General features: G+C 42.9%; 1 pseudogene; it reads right to left on the minus strand.

The window, feature by feature from the left end:
- Window positions 1-425: 425 nt before the first annotated feature.
- Window positions 426-8,323, minus strand: LOC109238049 (annotated as a pseudogene).
- Window positions 8,324-12,364: the final 4,041 nt, after the last annotated feature.

Consider the following 12,364-nt stretch of genomic DNA (forward strand, 5'->3'; position numbering starts at 1 on the left):
ATAATTAGATATAAGTTTTATTAACACAAATCTACTCCTCGTTTCATGGGACATCACTTGTATGGAGCTGATCATGACCATGATGACAATGCGTGGAAATAACATCTTCTTTCCAGTATTTTTAATGTCAAGGAAAATCGACAATAACAATGGTCCCAATGGGTTTGGATGTGATTTTCAACATGATGTTATTATGATACTCGTCTTTCCAAGGTTATTGCTTAAAGTTTTTATCTAGTTACTATGATATACGGAGTAATTCTTTTTAGAAAAGGCGGAATACAAATATAATTTAATTTGTACGAGAACAACAGACATGCTGTAATATGCAAAATAATGACAGGTAGAGGTTGAGAAGTTTTTTTGTATACCTTAACTATTGTCAATTACTATACGACTATATATATTCTGTATTATGTGTTAGTCTGATCGTCTATAAAGAATATTCAGTGTTATCGTCAAGACCCCAATTTTGAATAACATATAGGAGAAAAGCAACACAAAAACGGTAGCCCCAAGAACAGCTACAAACCGAACCCAAAAGTGAGCTGTAAATGCCTTCATGACTACGGCATTCCCCCACCAGAGCCAGAAAATGGAAAAACAGAATCCTATTACAGCACCCACTGCTACTTGGTTTAATGTGTGAAGTTGTTGTGAAACCCGTAGCCACGACTGTAAAGTGAAAGACAAGGAAACTTGTGTTATTTTCTACACCAGTCTTATATTGAACAGCCATATATGCAGAAAAATCACTTAAAGGTGCAACTCGATATCAACACTTACAAAGTAGGAGCCCATTGCTAAGATAAGCGCACTAATGACTGCAGTTATTCCATTCAACCCTTAATGTTGAATCACTGTGTCAAACAACAAGAAAATGAGAACTAAAAATGAATTATCTCATAAGCACACAACCATAATTTCACAGGAAATCCAAGAAGACATGACAAGAAAACTCAAAGTAGAACAAGGCCTGGTACCATCTTGTATTGGGTGATACCCTTTTTGCTTGAGCCCGACCGGGTTGGGTCCGGTCCGGGGCAAGTCGGGGCCATCGAACCCGACCTGGATGCAAGGTAGAACGATGGCCACGTCAACAACCGAGGTCGAGTCATTTCGAGACCGTTGCAGAGCTCGATATGAGTCACCACCGGATGGAGAAACACACAAGGTCGGAAGCCGGACTCGTGACGGATAACCAAGCGTCGCCGGATATCTCGCCCAAACGTGATTTTCTCAACCACTTCAGGCCATTAAGGCGTAATTACAGGGATCCACGATGTAATTAATTTACCTACCTTATTTTTACCCTTAATCAGAATGTATAAAAGGGGAGAAGACCCCATAAAGAGGGGATCGGAAACCATTACACTACGGTACCATCTCTCTCAGTTCTTGTACGCTATCAAGCACAATTGTTCTAAGCAATATTATATTCTGCGATTATTTACTTTAGCAGCAATTGTTGAGTCTTTATCTTTTATTTTCCTCAATCCAAACCTTTTGTATCTTTTAGTTCACGGATCCTTAAAACCCCATATAAATTCAATTGTTATCCGGATTCCAGGGTAAACACATCTCCTTTATTGTACCGATAACAAAATTGTTTGATGATACATATAAGTAGAAAATGATTACACGAGTAACAGTTGGTTGATTTTTCAGGACCCAAAAGTAAGGGAAGAAAAGAGCGAAACTTGGCAGGCTATCTGTCCTTTTCAAGACAGGCGTTTCTCATGGACAACAAGAAAATCTTAGCATCTTACTGATATTACTTCGTTAGCTTGTGCCTCTTGCACTTTCTTAGCCCTTTCCTTAGTGTATCGTTAAGCCATATAAATATACATATATCCACAAGAGGTTGTCGGTTCATTTAACCATCTAAATAATTGGTGTGACTATCTCTTTGAAAAATGTTTCTAATATTCTTCTAAATGCTAAATATATCGACTGTGAGAGGTATTTGACAGGATCGAAATAATCAGGTGTCATGCGGAAAGTAATAAAATAAGCCTTGAACGACCATAAATCAGATAACAAAAGAGAATATACCAAAAGATCAAGAACAAACATTTAACGTGGTTCGGTCAGTTGACTTACGTCCATAGCAGAGATGAGCAATTCACCATATCTAAAAAAAGTACACAATATCAAGAGAACAAGCTCACATAGAAGCACACACAAGTAGCAAGCTAACACTTGTCAAAAAACTCTCCCCATAAACAAGACTCTCAAACGCCTTATGGCTACATTGTTGATGCTCCTAAATGAGAGGATCCTTAATTTATAGAAGTCTAAATATTTTTCTTCTAGAAAAAACGACTAGCCAAAGATGAAAGAATTATATTTTTCTTTTTGTAAAAGATAAAATTAATTATAGTAAATATATTGTCCTTCCTTCCCGATATAGAAAAATGAAATATGGTAAAAAAAAATGAGAACAAATTTCAATACTGTTATCCAGAGGTTCTAGTAAAGAATATGCAGCTGCTCAAAGAAGGCAGAGTATATTCTAGGAGCAAAAAACCGATAAAAAACATAGGAAACATATGCATAACTAAATAACATTAAAACAAACATCATCCTTGTTTGACTCAAAAGATACTAGATACCTTGTAAGTAAGAACAATCGAAATGAATCAAGGATCAATCGTAATCGAAGATAATAAGACCTAGATATGTGTGTTATGTTTGTTATAGCTTCCAACAGATTGGATATTCAAGAGAGAGAGAGAGAGAAAAAAGATATAGAGAGCTTGTTTTATAAAAATCCGTCCCCTTTACAACATTGGGATCCCCCTTTATATAATAGGAGACCCTCCTTTAAATAATAAAATAATACAGAGATTGGTCGCGTTCCTTAGAGAGACGACGGAACCGGTGACACACTTCACACTGACATTCTTTAGGTCGTGCCCTCACTTCGGTTAGCGTATATTCGTTGGTCGTTCCTATCAACGTGGATGCGTAATGGGGCAGAATTTGACCCTATACAGTTAGTCCCTCCGTTCGTCGGCGACGCATCGAGGTGCGTCCCCGATGGACGGAACCGCGAACCTTATTTTGGGAGAATTTGACCATGCTTGAAGACGGCCGCATGAATGAGAGCGAACGAGTGAACATTTGAATTTATTGAAATGCTGACGCGCGGTTTCTTTCTCAAAGTAACGTCATCACACGCAAGCGTCATCATTGCGCGTCTTCCCGAGAAAACACAAAAGGTGTTCTGATGCTCGGTTTCCTGCCCCGTTTGAATTCCGCCTCTTCGATTTCAACGCCACCCAACCCTATAGATAGGGGAAGGGTTTAACTTGATCCACCTTTCAATCATTTGCAAGCATTTCCTGACCTTCTAAGAAGGCACTTCTTTTCTTCGAAACCTCACCGTTTCTCAGAAATCACACTTTTCGTTGTGTCATACACCGTTTCCTGGACGAAAATTATGGCAAAGCCCCGAAGGGATGATAATCCGAAGGCTCTTGATAATACGTCGTCCGATGTACCGCCTCCATCTGGCGGTGATGAGGGAGACGGAGAAGAGGAACTCACCCCCCTTACCGTGGACAACGTGTTACCGAAGCAACTTCTTGTTAGGAGAGACTTCCAAAAGGATTCCCCCGCGCAGCCCTCGGAGAATTCTGAGTTAACGCAGGATGACTTAGATGACCTTCGTACGTCGTTCGGCATACCTGCTCATGTGGAGATGGTCCCGGCGGGGACGGATTATGTGAATGTCCACAGACCGGGATATTGCTCGTTCTATGAATATCCTTTTTTAATTGGTTTTGGTCTTCCCATCTTTCCTTTGGCGGAGGAGCTTTGTCGCTTTTACAACATGTGTCCATCCCAACTCACTCCGTACACCTTAAAAGTATGCAGGATAATGTCTACATACGCAGAGCTGGCTAGGTGTGAGGTCTCCGTCCACCACCTTTTGCAGTTATTCAACGCCAGTTATCTAAGGGATACCATGCTGCATTTGAAGAGCCGCGGTTCGAAGGGGCTGGTCATCAAGATCAATGATCGACCCAGCCGTGGTTATTGGCGTAGGTACTTCTTTATTAAAACGGAGCACCTGGTGTCCGACCCTGTCAGGTTCCCAGAGAGGTGGAATTCGAAATGTAAGCGTTCCCACCCGTCGAATTCTTCATCATACGTAACCTCAGCGGTTCTGGTCGCACCATCGTTATGACTTTTTCCTTTTATTTTGCAGCAATGGCTCACGCACCCCGGTTCATCACCGGTATCAAGCAATGGGTAGCCGGTTTGCTGCCTTACGCGGAAGAAACCCGCACATGGTCCGCATTCCTTCAACGCTACGGCCCCGTAGGACCTTCAGGTAATTCTTTGGCTTTAATCGGTTGTTTCCACAAACTTCATCAACTGAACTATTTGTGTCGACAGGTCGAAGCGTTCCCAAGAAGAAGGCGACGGTATCTACCCTCGCTCGATCGGATATCGGCCCGGCTGCTCGGGAGATACTTTGTGCATCTGTCAGGGAGGGTGTTCCCGTAGTTCCTTTACAAGGGGTTACGCCTGTAGAGGCGACTACGAATGAGGCGACACCTTCGGCACCGTCTTCCGCAGCCTGCGGATGAGCCTTCCGAAGCGGGGAGCCTGAGGAGAGAAAAAGGCAGAGGCTTGAAACGGGCAAGGCGGTAGCGACCGAGGATGAGAGAAGTAACGTGCCTCGTCAAACGCCTAGACCCGTCTTCATGGCCGACGCTATTCGTTCGGGGAGGCCGGCCCATCAGGCGAGTGCGGCTGCCGATGCCAGCTCAGTTCGTGCTGCTGAGGTTGGCTCGACATCCGCCGTTGGCGGGGATGCTGAGGGATCGGACCCTGAGATCGCCCAAGAAGATATGGACGGGCTGGCGGAAGGCCTCACGCATGTGGAGATGACGGCGGACGGGTCCGATCGCCGAATCGTGATTCCGGGGGCTTATAACTTATTGCAACACAGCGAGCAGGCGGCGTTGGAGATGACTTTGTTATGTGCCACCCCCGAGTGTGAAATGCTAAGAGCTGTCAGTGATGCGGAGCTATCTCGAAGGGTCACCGGCATGACTTTACAGGTAAACTTCTGTTCTTCCGCGCGTTGTGAGATTGACTTTGATGTGTACTAACTCATGTTTTCTCCTTAGACCCTTGTTTTGGAGGCGGAGAGGAGGCGTCGCGAGCAGAAGAAAGCGACCATTTTCAATAAAATGGTGAAGAAGTATAAGAGGTGCCGCTCCAAGCATCAGGCGGCGGTGGACCTTTTTCAACAGGACCCCAAATTTCGAGTGTTTCGGGAAGGTCTTGAACAGAAAGAGGTGCAATTGAAGCGCAGGGTGGCCGAGTTGGAGAAGACTGATGAGGAGTTGGTGAAGGTTGTGGCTCGTAACAGTGAGCTGGAATCACTCCTCAAATCGAGGGAAGAGGAGTTAGAGCTAAGTCGTGGGGTGGCGGCAGAGGTTGCCGATTTGCACCGTAGGGTGGCGGCCTTGACTGCCGAACTCGAAGTCAAGGCGGCAGAGGTAGACGCTCTTAGGCGTACTGTCCCACCAAGGCCTGGAGACGTGGCTCGACCTTTTTCCCCGCTCTTGTCTGACGAGGATGCGCGTCATGATGCACATGAGATGTGGGTTTATGCGGAGGCCCGACTGGACGTATACAAGAAACTTCTTGTTGCGGGTCGTGCCACTGAGGAGGAGGTTCAGGAGCAGTGGCGTGAGGCTCGTGCCGCTCGGGCAGTCTGCGGATATAGTTCCGTCATATATCCTCAAGTAAGGTGGCATCTTGAAGGTCTTCGGGATCGGGTGAGGGGCGGCTTCCTCGCTGTACGGCTGCTCGACGAATCTTCCTAAGTCGCGTTTTGGCAATACTTTCGGAGCACCGGGAATTTTGTCCACTCTTTCCTGGTGCTCTTTCATTTGATCTCGAAGTGCCTTGTTCTCATTTTCCATTTCTTCCATCTTCTCGAGGATGGCTGCGAGTGCACCATCGTTGGCTTGGACATCGATGTGGGTGTTATTTGCTGGTACAATATCGGGTTCACTGGTGGTAGCGGCGATATCTGCCACCGACGGATTTCTAATGTTGCTTTGGGGTGAGTTTTCAAGCATGCTACCCAAAGTGTTCATCAACCACTCTTCCAGCAGTTTCTTGACCCTCGGAGGTGGTGTTTCTTTGACTGCGGATGTAGAGGCTCAAGATTGTCAGGTTTTCAGATGAAGAGTGTGAGATCTCTCCATCCGGCGCACAACCAGGTGTTGTACTCAGGATGTTTTCTCTACCGGCCTCGTTAAGAGGGCCTATGAGATTGGCTGTGACGCCTGCTATTGCTTTCATTCTTGCGTTATTTTCCGCCATTTTTGGCTTCTGTATGGTGTGAAGAACGGTAGTTTTTTTTTATTCTAGGTGCAAACTATGATTTCGATTGCCGAAATCCCCACAGACGGCGCCAAATTGTTTGACTCAAAAGATACTAGATACCTTGTAAGTAAGAACAATCGAAATGAATCAAGGATCAATCGTAATCGAAGATAATAAGACCTAGATATGTGTGTTATAGCTTCCAACAGATTGGATATTCAAGAGAGAGAGAGAGAGAGAGAGAGAGAGAAAGAAGATATAGAGAGCTTGTTTAATAAAAATCTGTCCCCTTTACAACATTGGGATCCCCCTTTATATAATAGGAGACCCTCCTTTAAATAATAAAATAATACAAAGATCGGTCGCGTTCCTTAGAGTGATGACGGAACCGGTGACACACTTCACGCCGACACTTCATGCCGACATTCTTTGGGTCGTGCCCTCACTTCGGTTAGCGTATATTCGTTGGTCGTTTCTATCAACGTGGAGACGTAATGGCAGAATTTGACCCTATACAATCCTTGATGTTAGTTTTACAATTTTTATCTGCGGTGCATAAAAGCCTCTGAAGATCACAATGATGGGAGGATAAGGCTATCTTGTTTTCTTAAATTAAATTAACATCGCTTAAGTCACATCGTATATAGACAATTAGAATTTATGGATCATGTAGAATCATCTAAAACCAAGTAAATTTCTGTATTTGATCAATTACTTTGAGAAGCTTACTTGAGAGTATACAAAATGACACTGTGTAAAAGATCAACTGGGCATGTGAAGAAGGCATTCCAGGGGCTGATCTTAATGTTGAAACAGGGCGTTTGTGGTTAAGTATCCTCTTCAGTATAACTGAGAGACAAGTATTGATAATTCCACCTGAAGTAGCCCATACTGCTTCCATGTCATGCTTCCAAAAGAAGATAATACCGAAAACTGCAGCAATCAGCCACTTACTCTGTACTATAGGGCTATTAATCATAAGAAATCTTAACACCAAGAATTCAAAGCAACAATTTAAAGGCTGGACATATATAGCTAGACAGCCACTTTGCTAAGAAATTTGTCTTAACTAATGAGATTGATTCCAGAGAGAGAGAGAGAGAGAGAGAGAGAGAGAGAGAGAGAGATGAATAGGAATAACATTATTCAAACTTTTCAATTTAGGAATATAGTTATACAAGAAAATTACAATCTTTGTGGAAGTGCAATACTTTATCAGAGGTCAATCTCCAATGTAAAAGGTTCCAACTAAACAGGACATAAAAAATGGAAAATTAGAAAAACAATTACAAAAGTACTTCATCAGATATTGTTATATGTGATAAAGTAAACGTGGTGCTTGGTGTAAGCTATAGATCGAGTTTTACAGAAGACTTAACTTTTTTTGTTTTTTCCCGTAATTATTGCTGTACATCCAATATATTAGCAAGTTATTCTCCTAGCAAATCAGTTTTCTCCTCTCTATTATTGTGGAGGGGAAGTTAGCACAGAAATTGACATAATCTTTAAAAAAGGTTAAACGAAATGAACCAACGATAAAACAGAGCAGGTCAATGGTTGACTAACCAGGCTATTGAGAGTAGCTTCTAATCCACCAGAAGCAAAATTCATGGACCCATTAATGAGAGCTTCTTGTTCTAAACCTCCAAGAGTAACACCTTCATCTCCGGTAGCAGCTTGGTTAGTCTTGACGGAATCCATCATAGGGGGAAGTGGATACCTTGTAGAATGAGAAATGGATGTTCGAGATAAAAATTTGCCTGATGAGAAATCCAATTTGAAAGTGGAACATCTATTGAGTCTGGGAAATTGACGTTGGGTAACTCGTATAGGTCGATATAATAGGGTAGTTGCAGCAGACATTTTGGTATATAGCTGCGCTTCTATCTTTCTCTGGTTTAATTTTTAGTTGAGGAGAAAAGACTTGTCCATGAAGAGGAGAGATATGTACTCCCTCCGTCCAAATTTCATAGGATGGCAATATGGCATTTGGATTTCCAGAGTCAATCTAATTATTTTTGCAGAAATGCCACTCTAAAGGGTTGTTATTTAAGTGCGTTCTGAATTTCAATTTTTAGTTTAAATTTTCAGGACAAATATTCTGAATTGTCCTGAATTTAAGATTTTAAGTTTAAAAATACAGGACAAAATAAGTAGTGGTTAATCCCTATAATTCTTGATTGTACGTACGATAAACCCTTGTGGTCCGACCCTTTCCCGGACCTCGCGCGTAGCGGGAACTTAGTCACCGGATTACCCATTTTAAATTATTTATTATTGTGACTTATAATACTTTTTACGTAATTTCTAAATATGTAAATTTTATATCGCAAAATTGAAAAATTCAATGTCGAAATGCACGGTCAAAATCAAAAAAATTGAATCTTGAAAAGTTAAAAATGTCACATAAATTGAGGTTGACGGAGTAATAATTTAAAAAACTAGATGTAAGAAGTGAGTAATTAAGTTTAAAATTGACTGTCACTGTTGTACTATATTATTTGACTTTTGTTGCGGTCTTATTTGGCGTAAGACAAGTATGGCATCTCACTGCCTAACTGGATCTTAAGTCGCAGCATCCCGTATGTGAGATATTAGGAAAAAATAATCACAAGGGTCCTCTAAGTTTAGAGGTACATATAATCTCATCCCTCAAATACTCTACTTAACATAAAACATCCTCCAAATATGTGATATTGGGGCAATTATGGTCCAAAGCTACCGACATGCGTAAAACTTAAGGGGGTTTCCTTCAAAGTTGGCAACATGGTGGTGGCATTGGATGAATCTAGTCTCAGCCATGGCTTCCCTTTTCCAACTCAATATTGCAAATTCACCAATCCGAATAAGTCGTCAGAAAAAGAAAAAAACAACGATGTGCAAATTGGAAAGTCACGATCATTTCAATAATGAAGTGCTCTAGCAATTTTCAGGTCCGAATAAGTCGTCATTAAGCCATCTAACAAGCTCTGTTAAGTTGAATAATTGAGGGACGAGAGTGGTTCAATCCTTAAATTTATGGGACTATTTTAATTACTTTATTTGATCCCTTTCATTCCAGTTTTTAACAAGCTTCAATAACTTTTATCACTAACATTATTTATCGAAGATTTTATAATTTTGAGATATAAGTATTTACTTTAAGTTCTAAACTTATAATTATTTGAACAAATAATTGCTAAACCAATTAATAATAAGTTAATAGGGTGAATCTCAGTTGAACTTAATAAATCCTAAACCAAATAAAACAAAACTCTTGTACAACGGGTAGAGTTTAGGAGCATTAAATTGTAAACTTGATATGCTATGATTGACAAAATATGTAATATCATAAATGTATAATTAATGCAAGAAATGATAAGGGTTATAGTGTAAAGGAATTATCACCCAGTGATTGTGTGATTGGGTGTTTCCTTTCTCTGACGACGTGGAAAGGTAAGCAGTCGATATGAATGTGGAATCTTGAGATTTATGGATAAAGGTTGAACAACATGTGCTTGAATAAAGTGAATAAGACAACTCTTTCGTATATTCTTCTCTCAACTTTACAATATGTCTCAGTTCTCAAAAGGCAGATCCCCCTTTTGTTCACCATCTCCTCCTATTTATAAGGGACATTCCCCAAAAAACCCTAAAATGTACAACATAAAGAATATCCAAAGGAATATTCTTCCTGTCTCTTTTTGAGTTTAAGTTGCCGTTATTATCCTATCTCAGTTGCCCGCTTCTAGTCGTCGGCTTCATTTGGACGACTGTCAGTCGCTGTGTCGTGGTCGACCCCGTCCTATGTCTTGCTTATCCGTTACCGTGGTTACCAAATTTGGACCTATACAGTTAGTCCCTCCGCTTGTTGAGGTCGTAGCCCTGCACGCTCTCGATAAGCGTACATCATTCGCTTCCGTTGTGGGAAAATTTGGCTATTAAATTACGCCGGGTTGACTAAGATCGAGAGAACGACACAACCTGCGGAATCCTGATTGATGTGATTATCAAGATGTGACGTCACTACCACGCGCGTCATCATTACGCATCTTTCAGAGACAGCGTTTGTGTGCTTGTTGCTTTGGTTTTAGCGCCATTGACAATCCTCTACTTCGATTCTCGCGCCACCCAGCCCTATAAATAGGTGAGGGTTTCATTTGTTTGGAAATTTTTGCCATTTCCTTCCTTGTGTATACATTATTCTCCTTTGATCATCTTTCTCAGTTCTTAGCTCCATTTCTGTGATTCTGCTTCCCATCTTCCCGTTTAGTCACCATCTCTCCCTTCAGGTTTACTATCACACCCTCTGTTATCGAAATGCCCCTAACCTTTCGTGCACACGATGAAGTTTCCGACGCTACCCCGATGTTAGTGGCCCCTCCTTCCGGTGGCGAGGATATCGCGGCTGAGGAGGGTGATAGTTTCCCTACCATAGAAGAGATACTCCCCAGAAACCCTTTGTCCAGGAACGATTTCCATAAGGAACATGCTCCTTCTCCCGTTCCGGTGATCTCTGAAACCGGGCCATCTCAGATAGATGAACTCCGGTCTACATACCATATTCCTCCTCAAGTCGAGATGGTTCCGGCTGGGGGGGGGGGGACATCGTAGAGGTCCACAGACCTGGATATTGTGCTTTTTATGTGTATCCTTTCGTGATTGGTCATACCCTCCCTCTTCTTCTGCTGGCGCAGGAGTTCTGTCGGTTTTACAAAGTCTGCCCGGCACAGCTGTCTCCGTACTTGTATAAAATCTTTCTGATGGTGACGAAGTATGCGGAGTTGGCTGGGTGTGAGGTTGACATCTACCACCTTTTACATTTATTTTCCCCGAGCTTTCATAGAGGTACCATGATACATCTACGATATTGCGGGACCAGGGGGTTGGTGGTTGGGACGGATGACAGGGCGAGCCGGAAGTTTTGGCACAAGTATTTTTTCATCAAAACGAAGCACTTGGTGTCGGACCCTGCTGGATTTCCAGAGCAGTGGAATCATAACCGTAGGTGTCGATGACGTACGCTTGTTATCTACTTTCGTTCTTTCTTATTTTTATTCGTTTGTGATTTTTCTGTGCAGCTGAGAGGCGTGCACCTTTTCCCATCGTCGGCATTGAGGATTGGGTAGCTCGCGTGCTACCTTACTTGTTGGGGATTCGAGATTGGGCCGCTTTCTTCAAACATTTTAGACCGAAGGTTCCGTCTGGTAAGTGTTACTTTTGCTCCGACCTTCGGTTGTTTGCTATCGTTTATTGATACGACCTTTTTGTGGTGACAGGCCGACGGATTTCCAAAAAGAAGGCTCCAGTACCGGTATTTTGCTAGGCCATTGTATCGGCGGGTATGCAATTTACTTTAGCCGAGTCCATCCGCGGAGGTCGTACTCAGACTTTGCCAACAAGGGACCCTCCTCGGGATGTCGTTGTACAGGACGAGATCTCTTCCCGGCCGACCTACCACCTCGTAGATGAGTCTTCCAACGGAGATGAATCATCGTCGAGAAAGAGGAGGAGGGTGGAGCTTGGGAAGGTCGTCGCCACCGGCGTTGAAAAGAGGAAAATCGGTTCTTCGAGAGTGGCGTCTTCGCCTAGGTCAGGCACAGGGGACGTTTTTATGGCGGACTCCATTTTGGCGGGGAGGTCCCCTAGGGCCGAAGAGGCAATTCAAGGCGGGGGACCTGTACGATCTGTTGAAGGTGGCGCGTCGTCTGCTGCCGGAGGGGATGGAACGGTGGTTGCGGAGGACGATGGTTCAGGCTTGGACATCGATCTTGAAGATGTGCGATCTTCTTGGAGAGAAATACCCGCGTGGAAGTGAGGACAGAGGGTCCTAACCGACACGTAATCATTCCCATAGATTACGACCTTTTGGCGAACTCCGAGCAGGCAGTGTCGGTATTTGCCCCTTTGTGCGCTGCTTCCGAGAACACGATGCTTCAGGCGATGAGTGACGCGGAGCTATCGCGGAGTATTTCCGGCATGGCTTTGCGGGTATGTGTTTTCTCTCTTTTTTTTTGTTTTTGGA

Source organism: Nicotiana attenuata, unplaced genomic scaffold, assembly GCF_001879085.1.
Source record: "Nicotiana attenuata strain UT unplaced genomic scaffold, NIATTr2, whole genome shotgun sequence".
Taxonomy (NCBI): domain Eukaryota; kingdom Viridiplantae; phylum Streptophyta; class Magnoliopsida; order Solanales; family Solanaceae; genus Nicotiana; species Nicotiana attenuata.